General features: G+C 33.1%; 1 protein-coding gene across 1 annotated transcript in view; it reads right to left on the bottom strand.

Annotated features, from left to right (window-relative positions):
• The window catches only part of LOC129726035 (serum response factor homolog), a 490,723-nt gene that overhangs the window by 425,733 nt on the left and 52,519 nt on the right, over window positions 1-12,471 (bottom strand). The gene's annotated exons all lie outside the window — the stretch shown is intronic.

Genomic DNA, 12,471 nt, shown 5'->3' with positions numbered 1-12,471 from the left:
CGTTTTAGTTTGAAAATCAGAAATGTTATATCGAGTGTGAAAGCAGCGAGTGTGAAATTAACGAATTCTAATAGATTAGTAGCTGTGGACCTTCCTTTGAAAAAACCATGTTGGTTGATTGTAATACTATTTTTCACCTGTTCGAAAATTCGTTTATTAACGATTGATTCAAATAGTTTCGGAATACAAGAGATGATTGCTATGCCGCGATAATTTTTTATTCTAGGCGTTTACCTGACTTAAAGATAGGGATGAGAAATGATTTTTTCCACATGGAAGGAAATTCACCTGTTTTGATTGAAAAGCCAAAACAGTGGTTTTACAAAAGAAGAAGCAAATGTTTTTAGCATAGATGGTGGAATTCCATCTGGCCCAGCACCCTTAGTTGCATCTAGGGATTCTAATGATGTTAATATTTCTTGAACAGTTATATTTTGAACTGATACGCTATTGGTACCTTCAGGTAAACGCGTGAAGTAGTTAAAATCTCTATTTTCATCCGGGTTTTTGTAAACGGTCTGGAAGAATTTCGCAAATTGGTTGCAAATAAGCTGAGACTCGGTACTTTCGTTACCTTCAAAATGCATGCGTGATGGAAAATTATTAGTTTTCATTTTTTCCTTTGCGAAACGGTAAAACTGCTTTGGATCAGATTTGATATTACTTTCTACCCTAGAGTTATAATTCTCATATGCTAATGAGATTTCTGCATCGAGTTCGCTGCATATTTTCTTGTATCTTTCCAGATTGGTCTCACATTTATGGTGTTTGTACATTTTTTGGGCTTTCTATTTTTTGTTTTTCAAGTTTTTGATCTGTTGCGTGTACCATACGGGATCTGTGGAATAAAAGTTAGTGCGTTTTTTCGTCCTAGAAACTGTATCATTTATAATTTCGTATAATAGAGAGAGAAACGTATTCGCGGCTTTTTCAATATCCTCTTTGCCTCGCAAAAGTGATTGCCAGTCGACTACACTGAGTTTACGGTCGATTTCTGTTATATTAGCTTTTTTAAAGTCATACATATACTCAAATTCACTATCATTGGGACGTGCTCTACTGCTATCTATGTTCAATGAATACTCAATGGCTGTATGAAATTTCTCATTTTCCATAGAGGATCAACGGCTTTATCTACGCTAAAATCTTCAGTGCAGTTTGTGAACAAGAGATCTAAAAAACAGTTCAGTTCATTTCGTATTGCGTTTACTTGATATAACCCTAACTGACTGGTCGTGTCGAAAATTTGCTGTAGTGCCTCGTTATCTCCTACTATAGGAAGCAACAGTGATTCGTTATCGCAGTCCTTGATGAAGTCTGCATCTTTTTGATTGAAATCGCCGTATATATGAATTTTAATTTTCGGATCAGAGTTACAAATTACTGAGTTGGCGGTTTCTAAATAATATATTCATAATATTGTTTTTTTGCAAATTGGGGAGGGAAGTATACTGATGCAAAAATGTGCCATTGACCGTTCAATACAGTTTTGACCCAAACATCGTCAAATTCTTTATACTTCATCGTTGGGACCAACTCTGCATCGAACTTTGTCTTGACGGCTACTAGTACACCGCCACCAGATTTTTTATCAGTTAACAAAAGATCTGAATACTAGATAACTGTTTCCAAAAACCTCCTCACTCTTTATACTTTCAGACCAACTTGTTTCCGTTCCTATAATGATTGATTACATACAACCACTAATCTTTTTACTAAGAATATCAATTTTTTTAAACTATCCATTCTGTTGAAATTCTGGCAATAAATTACAAACTCTTCAGAGCCACGTCTTGAATTACTCGTTAAGTTTTCGCTTACACTATCGGTGCGCGTCAAATGATGATGGTGTTATGAAAAAATCTACATGAGACAAAAAACAATAAATTCCCTTATTCTCCCTGATATTCTCTAAAGTATAACATTTATTTTCCTGATATTATTCAACATCCAGCAAAAGCGCAACGTTGTTGAACGCAACTCTGATACCAAGTGAACAAAGTCGATATGACACTATACAATAAATGCTCCGCATTAGCCTTTTATGTAAAAAATCTGTTTTAGCGCTAGTGTTTAAAAATGAATGGCATTTCAGTTGAAATTTTTTTCCTGAATATGTTTCAATTTTGCCTGGTATTCCGTAATTTCTATGATCGAAAACTAGATAGGCTTTTACTAAACTATTATGGAATGTTTGCATACAATTAAGAGCTTGTTACATTAGTTTCCGAAAACTGGAAAAGTAATTGATTTTAACCCTGCAGAGTCCCACAGGCAATGTATAAAATATGCGGAATTTCAAACTTAAGAACATCTAATGTAAACAAGAATGTATATTAACAGTTTGCGAAAAAATTGCGTTGTTGTAGAAATCAATGATAACACATTTTAATTTTTTCTATAAGTTTTGAATTTTTGGGTGATTTATCAACAAAATTTCTCGTATATCATGCCAAATTGGTCCATAACATGTTGAGAAAACTTAAAATTAGTCAAATTATTCGTTTGTATACATCAACAAGTTTTGAAAATTAAATTTGCCTAAATTCATGTGGTTTATGAACAGCCCTTTGTCACAACAACAATATTCTTATACGATAAAATCTTTTGCAGTAGAAAACTAACAGTCGGATGCGGTGGAAATGAAATTTAGTGAAACCCAGGCATAAGCTCTTTGAAAAACACTTCTAAGGCATTATTCTCTGTAACTCGGTTGGCTTAACTGAATTGTACGCTGCCTTACAAATTGTAAATGACCACTCTGAATATATCAGTAGGAAAACTATAGTCTTTCAATGGTTGCCTTATTGATTGAACGAAACAATTGTAACAAAAAATAAATTTACAAGTTCGTAATAATAATGGATTTCTTCATATGCGTATGTCTTGTATTAGTTAAAGAAAACAGATTGACAACACTTTGCGGTGGAAAATTCCTTTGTTATTCCGCCACATTATAATAGTTACTTATATTAAAAAATTATTTGTACTATTATTTAATCTTGTAAAATGTTAAATCTTCAAACTGGTGTATATAAACTGGTGTATTTAAAATATATAAAGTATATTAAACTGGACACTTCAGTTGCTTATTTCGAATAATTGGCTATCTTCTACAGCAACGTTAAAAACAGTACTGTCGTGCGGGGCTCCCTTGAAACTTTTTCCAAGTTTTACAACTTTAGATAACTGTTACTCCCATTATTAACCCTCTAGTGCCCAGTGGCGCCTTTAGACGGGCTTCAGTCGAACCTCTAAAAAGCTTCAATAAACACTTAAAAAATATTAAGGAAGATTCATAGTGATTTTATCGAAGTTCGTCTTCAAATCAACTTGGGCACTAGAGGGTTAATGGAACTCAATGAATTTTAAATATATTCAACGTGATTATGTATGCAACAATCACGGATTATTTTTATTTGTTGAAGAATTAAAAAAATGTTCATATAGCTATTCAAAAGTTATTCGTTGCTTCCGACTGAAGGTTGCTACGGACTATTTAAGAAATCCAAAGGACTTTTTTCCAAAAATACGTTTTTAAAACTTAATGATATTTCTTACTATAAGATGTAATATAAGGACCTATTTTATGTAAATTCTTTTGTTTTCCCTGGCATGAATCGGAGAGCTTGTTGTAAATAGTTTACCGACTGCATTCAAGCTGTCTTACAGAGTCCACGATGGACATATCTCCTGTTTTAAATATGTTGATTTTCCAAAAGATGGCCCTCGAATGTACGCCTGAAACATGTATAGTATATTTCCGGAAATTATTGGCCTTTCGGTAGGTTTTTGTCATACAAATACAAACATAACCTTGCAAAATGGCTGACAAAAAATTGACTGCATCCAATACTTTTTGCAGAAATAATTATCTTCAACCGAAATCCAATAAAACTGATAGCCAAATATGAAGAAGGAATAATTTTTTTGAAAAAGTTTTCAGCTTACCAAAATTAATGGTCACAAGAACATCGATTTTGCAAAAAAATTTTAGGCAACTATAATTTACTTCCGCATGGCTATTGAACGTTAATCGTGCTCTGACAAGCACGAACGAGTTATTTTTGAGAACAGTTTATGTAATATGGTGCAAAATACATTGTTTTATCAACATGTAGAAGATAATGTATAAGTTCAAGATGTATTTTTGCTTGAAAACCTCATAAAAGTAAAGTGTCCATAGTAGCCCCGCATGTCAAAAGAACGGTAGTTTGTAGATTTTTGAGCTGCATTTGGAATGTTTTTTTGTTTTTAATGAAGTTCTGCCTCTATGAAAAATAGAAGATTATTTATGATAAACTCTCTACTTATTATGAAGAATTTACTGAATTACTCAGCTAAGTTATTACACCTATGGTTATTGAACGTTTTATTCACTGGTTAATTTCTTTAGGATTGAGATTTCGATGTAAATGAAGATTGAAGAATAATGAGTATTGCATATTCTTGGTTCTATAATTCTGGCACGGGTAAACGTCGGAAGAAGTTCGAATCTGCACAGAAGAAACCAGTTTGAATGTTTAAAACTATTGTTATATTCAGCAAATTAGGCAATTGTTCAAATATTTTTAAGGGTAGGCACATCAGCACAATCTTTGTATAGAGAGAAGTCGAAATATTGTAGCGTAGCAACAGAATGTGTCGAAAATGTTTATGGTTAGAATGGAGGAAATATATCGTTACAATCAACAGCAATAATTTATAATTATTATAGCTTTCTTGCATTTTTGAATTTTGTAATAAAAGAATGAATGATATAAATCACAATAATTAATATTTAATTTCAACTTGATTAGTTAAATCCTTTTATGAAATAATTGCGAGAACTTTAGGGGAGCAATGTTAAACTCTTTTGTTTATTTCCCAGGGGTGTGCGAAATTTACAGGGGTTCGAAAACTAAAATCGTTTCGCATTTTTTGCGACCGGTGCGATCACATGTTGCTGACTCTAAAGTTGTCTAAATACCCGGCGATAAATTGGAGCTAAACATCGAACAATGTCTCTAACATATTAAAAATAGTATTTTCAATATTAATTTAGAATGTGGTATGTTCAATATGTGATATCTCAACTACAATTTCAATTTACAAACAATAGTATGAATATGGAAGCAAACAGTGGTACTTACCGAAGCACTCAATCAAGATTTAGCAGACGAACACTTGTACCAGTCAAATCGAATGGTTAGTACAAAAACAAAAACATGCACAGATAACAATAGTCAAATAAATTAGTAAAAATGAAAAAAAAATCAAGCACAGAGCGTAATAAAACTGACCACTGGAAAAAAATATATTTTATCAACATTTATTATGAAAATTCTTTTTTCTCTGTTTTTAAAATTTACTAAGTATTAAAAAAAACATCAAAACTACATCGAATTCGTGCGTCCGCTGCGGCACGCAAATGTACAGTTTTTCAACGTTTCGAGTATACTGACTTTGTTCTCTACCATCGGTTCTACATTAGTTAAAGTTAAAATAAGTTAATCTGTCTCAGCTAACACTAGGCTTGTGCATTGTTACGTTTTGCCACAAATTGTGAGTTGTTTTTTTGTTGTTGTTGTCGTTTTACTTGAATTTATTTATTCAGCTAAATCTGCCCTAGAGACTAACCTTTCCTACCGTTTTGCTACACTAGCGTAAGTATTCGTATTGTTTTTGTGCCTATAGTGGGAATGCTTTCCGCTGCTGTCCAGCAAAGCGACTCCGAAGAGAGATTACAAAATACTGAATTTTACTGGAATGTGTTAATAAATTAAACATAACTAAAATCAACAACCACTAGACATCTGATACTCGCGTTTAAACCAGGTTTTGTATCGTATAATATCCTACTAGCTAATACGGCACTCTCGCATTCACGCTTTTTTATTGAGAAACAACATGAGGAAACAAGAAAATGGCTGCTTTTTGTTACAATAGCAGTATTTTATGCATCATTCTTTGATTTTGTTTTTTCTAAGTATTGTTCTTAATGAGAGATGATTTCCTCAACGCTTTGTTGATTTATTTTTTTTCCTAACAGCTAAAGTAAAACAATTTTACATTTGTCTAGCCTAACTACACAAACTTAAGCTGGAAATCTTCGATTACATTTATATAGCACGTGTATCTGGGACTCAGTTGTACAAATATTTGTTGTTTGTAATATGTATAACAGGATGCGGGTCAGTGGGTTGCAATCGGAATAGACTATTGTCGTGGAAATAAATTGTTTTTGTTGCAACGAATAAATATGTATAACGTTTGCGATTGCACAGAAAAAGCCAAATTGCATTTCAAGTTCACACGCTAACTCAGCAGAAATGATTCATTTTCCGCGAGGAGCCACAAACAAACAAACAAACAAAAACACAGAAAAAAATACAACATCTAACTACTGAAACCGACACACATGCTCATCTGTGTGCTTCGCGGGCTAATTGCTCATTATCGGTGTGCGCGGTTGCATGGACATGGAGCCGAGCGATACTTTGTTGCAGCCATGCGCCTAGTTTCTTCGCACGTCACTCGGGCACTCGCACCATGCTCACTTTGTGGATGGGCAACTTTCGTCACCTCGGAATCGACTGCCCCTCATGAGGCCAGCGGAACACCCATTAGGTTTTCGGGAGGGAGAAGAGGAAAAATGCTTTGCACACATGCTTACCGCCTTAAACTTCATCACCGGTGTGACTTTAATATAATTACTACCAATTAGCGGTTCCTCGCCAGATAAACGACGTCGATGAGGATGCAGATGATTACCCGCTCTGTCGTTTGACACTTCTCGGAAATCGATATTTTTCTGTTTTTGGGGACGCGTTCGACCGGAACCGCAGCGCGGCTTTTGGGTAGAAGCAAGGGTCAGAGAAGGAAGCTGTAAAGTCGCGGGAGTGCGAATTATTACCGCTATACGTTAGCTATGGCACCAAAAAGAGTTTTGTCCAGTTGAGAACCACGGGGTAATTAAAACCGACGGAAGGTGATAAATCACCGACCGTCCCAGGTGCAGTAATTTACGGGTCGATATTCACCGTTTTTTTTTTTTTGCCTCGCGAAGGTGGGGACGGGGTCGGTTTCAATGGCGGGGTTGGCTTCACGGTGTCGTAGGTTGGAGTGTAGGAGAGTTTTGTAGGATTCTTGTTGGCATGACGGAACGGCGATGCTTGAATGCCGAATAAAGCAGGTTAAAACCTTTGTTGCTTCACCATTTAGCAACCAAACAAAAAAAATATTTTTTTTTAGAAACATACTGCAAATTTTATTTAACAATAATTCAATGGTCAGAACGTATTAGCAAAAATTATCCACATTCAACTGCTGTCAAAATAGAACTTGTTTTGGTATTTAACACCATTTCTATTTAAAACCCGTTTATGAAGAACTTGGCAGGGCGTTCTTAAATTTTGTCATAACAAAATAACAACAATAATTCTCGAAAGTCTTGCAATAGTTTATTGTTATATAATGTTTTCTCAGTTAGAGAATCTAGATTCCTAATTTCTGGTAGTCACAAGCAGGGCGTCATTTCTTTTTCATTTTTGCACGGAATTGCACGGAAGCATATCGATAGCGTTAGCAATGGCTTCTGAAAAGCAATTCAATGCAAGCTGTTTGCATGCAAGGTTGCTGATATCAGTCTAATATCTTGCAGCTCAGACTTGTATGCAATCAGCTACGTTGTGTTCCCATCGAGCGTCAACTCTTGAGTCCTATGCTTTTCAAAACTTGAAAAGAAGCATAAAATTGATTGCAAAACAAAAGAATTAGAATATTAGTTCAAGAATGTAAAAGCAGAAATCAAAATGCTTAGAATTCTGCTCTTGTCTGTGATATGTCAAAAAAAACTTTAGAGTTGGTTTCTGCAAGTTGGTTGGTAGAGTTTTGATTCAATAATTATTAATTTCGTATTTTTTTTTAAATGATTTTGATAATATTGTGCATGTTGGTTACAATTTTTACATTTCTCCTAGTTTTAGGGTTTTATTGTTAACTAAAAGGAATAAAAATTTTAAATTAAACCGTCAATTTAGAACTGTTTTATATGGTTCAAGTCTACGCCTATTTTGTATATTATTTGAATAGAAATTCAACGTTTTCTGAAACTATCCAAATATTTCGTTTTAAAATGTTCGAAGTTGTAAGATCGCTGAGGATGTTTTGTATTTCTTAGTTTGAACACGATAATTCCTTTGAGGTACGAAGAAAAAATGGAAAAGCATTTTTTTAACCCCATGAAAATATTTGTATACAAAAAAGTTGCAGCGTATGATGATTATATAATTGGTTATTTAAATAAACGTTATTTCCGTAAATGTACCCCAAGTGCGTAGTTTTTTCCCTTTAATTATCTAACTAAGTACAAGCTTAAATCCAGTTACAAATTCACGTTTTGTTACACTGTTTTTTCGGTTTTGATCGAACTTAAAAAAAAAACATTTCGGAATTTAAATGTTAAAAAAATTCTAAATTTTAAATTCTAAATTTATAAAATTCCTTTAAAAATATTCGGAAGATACGAACATGACAGTTTCCAGGCAAAATAAATTGTCGATCGATTTCAAGTGGTTTAGCAAACAACAATTTTCTTACGGATGGAGTAATCAAGAGCAATTCTCAAAAATGGCGCATGCATTTCAGCATAATAATATTGGAAATTAAACAAAATCAATTACTATAACTCAGAAATTCCGGATTGTGTAGAAAAACTGTCTAAGAATAAACTGTAGGGAACTAATAATGCTTTGAAAAAAAAAAAACACTGAGATTATTTTTTTTGAATTATTAGGTGCGCAACTAAGATTTTGCTATTTGTCAATAAATGGCGACAGCAGTTAGTGCTGGTTGATTTTGAGAAATCCAAAACGTAACGAACCAAGCTTGGACATATGATAAACAATCCACTTCGACACCTTTGTGATTTTATTGTGGCGTCATTTACTCTAAGTTGTGTGAAAATATCTGATATTGTTCCGAACAATCGTCATGTGCGGAAGGTGTCATATCATTAAATGAAAACGGGGGCTGAAGCGCATCGAGAGTTGAAAAAAAAACTTTACAGAAATGCTGCTTTGAGTTCAACAACCTGCCACGATCGTACAATGGCCCAGAAGTCGAATTTAGGGAGAAATTTGGAGCTCGATATAAATATTCTTGAGAAAAACTTTTTTCTACAAAGTTGTTACACATAATGAAGTGCGTATTTAGAACTTATCAGAAATTATTGTGACCCGGATTTATGGACATAACTTTTTAATCTTAGTAGATAAAAAAAAGTTCTACAATGTTCTAGCTCCGTTAATTTTAAACAACTATTTGAAAAAAGTTTTTCTCTATCTTTGAAAATAACCGATTTAAATTTAAAAAAAACACCTTTTCTGCTTGAATTTTTTATTTCAATCTTTCACACCAAAACTATCTCTTAGGGTTTTTTGAGTCAATCAATTTACAATGAAATAAAATTTGAAATGCTGACATCTATAACATAACAATTCTACTCAAAGTTATTCAGGTTTTTCATAAAAAATTATGCCTTTTTCATTTGTTTGTCGTTCTTTTTGGAGTAAGAACAAAATAATCGCTTGGTCTTAATTTGAGTACATTTCACTCCATATATGAGGAAATTTTTAAAAATATGTTATTTTTTATATTTGAGTTAATTCTATTTGGAAACCTGACAAAAATAATAATAATCTTATATTTTTTGCATTCAAAAGCACACAGATTGAATTTTTCTCAAATCTAGAAATAGTTTACTTTAATCTCATCCAAAAAGATCGAAAATCGATCAACTGATTCAAATTTTGGAAAACAATAAAAACAACTGTTTTTTTTTCAAAATAAAACTTTTTTTGATTTCTCCATTATCGGACTGTTCGCAATGTTTAGGGTAGCTTTTGTACTTTTCATTAAAGAAAATTTAAATAGGAGCTTAAAAAGCATAATTATTTTTATTTTTCTTTTAACTTTTTTTCCAAAAAAAAATTGTTTTCAGTGTTCAAAAAAAAAAAACAAAATTATTATCTACAACTTTGCCAAAGACGTTAAACCGATTGAACAAACCGTTTTGGCTACCTTCAGAAAAATTTTGGTCACCCTAATACTTTAAAATTTTTCAATAAGTACTTGAATAACGACTTTGCAGAAGAAAGTTTTTCTCTAGAATATTGCTATTGAGCTTTAGATCCAAATTTTCTCCTAATTTCGGTTTTTGGACCATTGTGGATTGGTTCCTTCAGATTAAATGCGACTATTTGCTGTAAATGGAAGCCAAAAACCTTCAGAGACGCTGAAATGGAGAAATTGCTCGATGATGATTCATGTCTAATGCAGGAACAGCTTGCTTTGGTTTTAGCAGTTATTTGCCAAGCCATTTTCAAGGAACTTGGGTTCATTATAATTTGGAGAAAGGAACGTTGAGCGTCGTGTTTTTTTCAATGAATAACAAACTGCTCCAGCAGCAAAAAAAGGAAGGGGTTTCTTTAACGCATCGTGATAGGTGATGGAAAATTATGATTCATAACAGCAACCCAAAAATAAGTCACGAAGACTGCGTGTCATGCTTCTACGTCGTTAGTTCGCTCGAATATACACGATGTGAATGTTTGGCTGTGTATTTCATGCCGCCAAGCCGAGCACTGCTCGTCGAACGTCCACAATACGAGCAGAGGCACGAAAACGTGATTTTATTGCATGACAACGCTCGGCCTTATACTGCCAAATCCGTTGAAAGTTGCATATAAATGCTCAAATTTCATCGTGTTTTTATTCGAGCTCTTCCAGCAAAATGGGACGAAGATAGAGCTAGCGATGGATATAATTTAAGTGATGAAAAGAAAAATATTTTTAAAATTTAATTTTTTCAAAATAAAGTTGCATTTTTATTGAAAACATAACGAGAAGTTGGTTGCGCATCGAATACAAATATTTAAAATTGCCATTAAATTCAAGACAGGGTGGCGAAAAAGTTTTCACAATTACATTCCCTGAATTCCCATGATATTCCCTGATACATAATATCTATTTTGCACAAAAAAAGTGCAACGTAGATGAACGCAACTTCTTAATCCCAGTGAAAAGAGTGTTCGTTCGGATATGAAACCAAACAGTGAATGTTCCGCATTAGCTTTTTACGCTAAAAAATCGTTTTGGTGCTACAGAGGCGTTTTGAAAAGAATCGCGACTCGGTAAAAATTTTCTCCTTGATTGTTTTTGCAGTTTTCCCTGGTATTCCCTGATTTCCCTGGTCGAAAAATGAATTCCCTAACATTCCCTGAGTTTTCAAGTTTACGCCATCCTGGAAAAGAGATCAATTTTCGTCTGTTTTTCAAATAAAAATTTAAAGTTCTAACAAAGCTGTTGGTAAAAATCTAGAATTGGGAAATCGGAGACAGTTTTTTTCCAAAAGGTTAAATTTTAAAGGGGATTTTAATTTCTTTTTTTAAAATTATGCTTCAATGATGTTGAATAATTCTTAGGGTATTGAATTTTTATTAAATTTCAAACATTTGAACTATTCCATTTTTCCATTCATGTATACACATTAGGATGGCCGCGAAAATGTCCCAGAGCGCAAAAATTTTGACTTTTTGACCCTCGAAAATCTCCCAAGGAAAGAGTATATGTATGTTTATGTGCCAAATGGTGTTATCTTAAAAAAATTGGCCGCAAATCGAATTTTTGTGACCTTTTTGTTAATAAAATGGTTCATTTATTTTTTTTTTACGAAGGTAGTGCCAAAAACAATTGACATCTAATTTCTACTGCACAGTGCTCAAAATCTTGAACTTTTTCAGTTCATTCTCCACTGGTTTCATAGACATACTATTTTCAAAATATATTTAGTATATAGAAAATTCAAAGAATTACAGCAAGTTTAACATCGGAAGTCCACTGCTAGAGGCGCTGCGAAATCTAACTTTTCAAACTTATTATTATTATTCAAACTTTTTGAATTTGCATATCAGGCAACGAAGGTACTGGAAGCGACAAACGTTTCAATCAATTTCGTAAAGTGATTAAGATAGTTATTAATCCTACGAAGGTTCCGTCTGCTCGTTTTTTCTTGAATGCTTTTTAGGTACTGAATATCGTCTGGAGATACTATGTCAATATAATCAATATTTGGAGAGTATATGAAAAAAATCACGAATTTGGGCTCTCGTACCACTGTATATTAGAAAAGTAGGAAAAACCACAGTTATTCGAAATGTTCATACTTATTTACCTATTTGGCATTTTATATTTGAAAAAAAAAAAAAAAATTCCCAAGTAAAATGTTTGTTTCTATTAATAACAATATACATGGGATCATTCGCAATTTAATTGTTTTTTTTTCCTTTAAACATAATAAAACTTTACTTTTTTGTTATTGCCACTCTACGAAAACTTATTGCTTCATATTTGTGATACATCAAGTATAAGTTTCAAATAGGCAAAAATATATAAACTTTTTTATTAGTTGTGGTTTTCCAACTAAACCAC

Source organism: Wyeomyia smithii, chromosome 2, assembly GCF_029784165.1.
Source record: "Wyeomyia smithii strain HCP4-BCI-WySm-NY-G18 chromosome 2, ASM2978416v1, whole genome shotgun sequence".
Classification (NCBI taxonomy): Eukaryota; Metazoa; Arthropoda; class Insecta; order Diptera; family Culicidae; genus Wyeomyia; species Wyeomyia smithii.
Note: the sequence above shows the minus strand (reverse complement) of the source record. Positions and strands in the feature narration are given on the sequence as shown.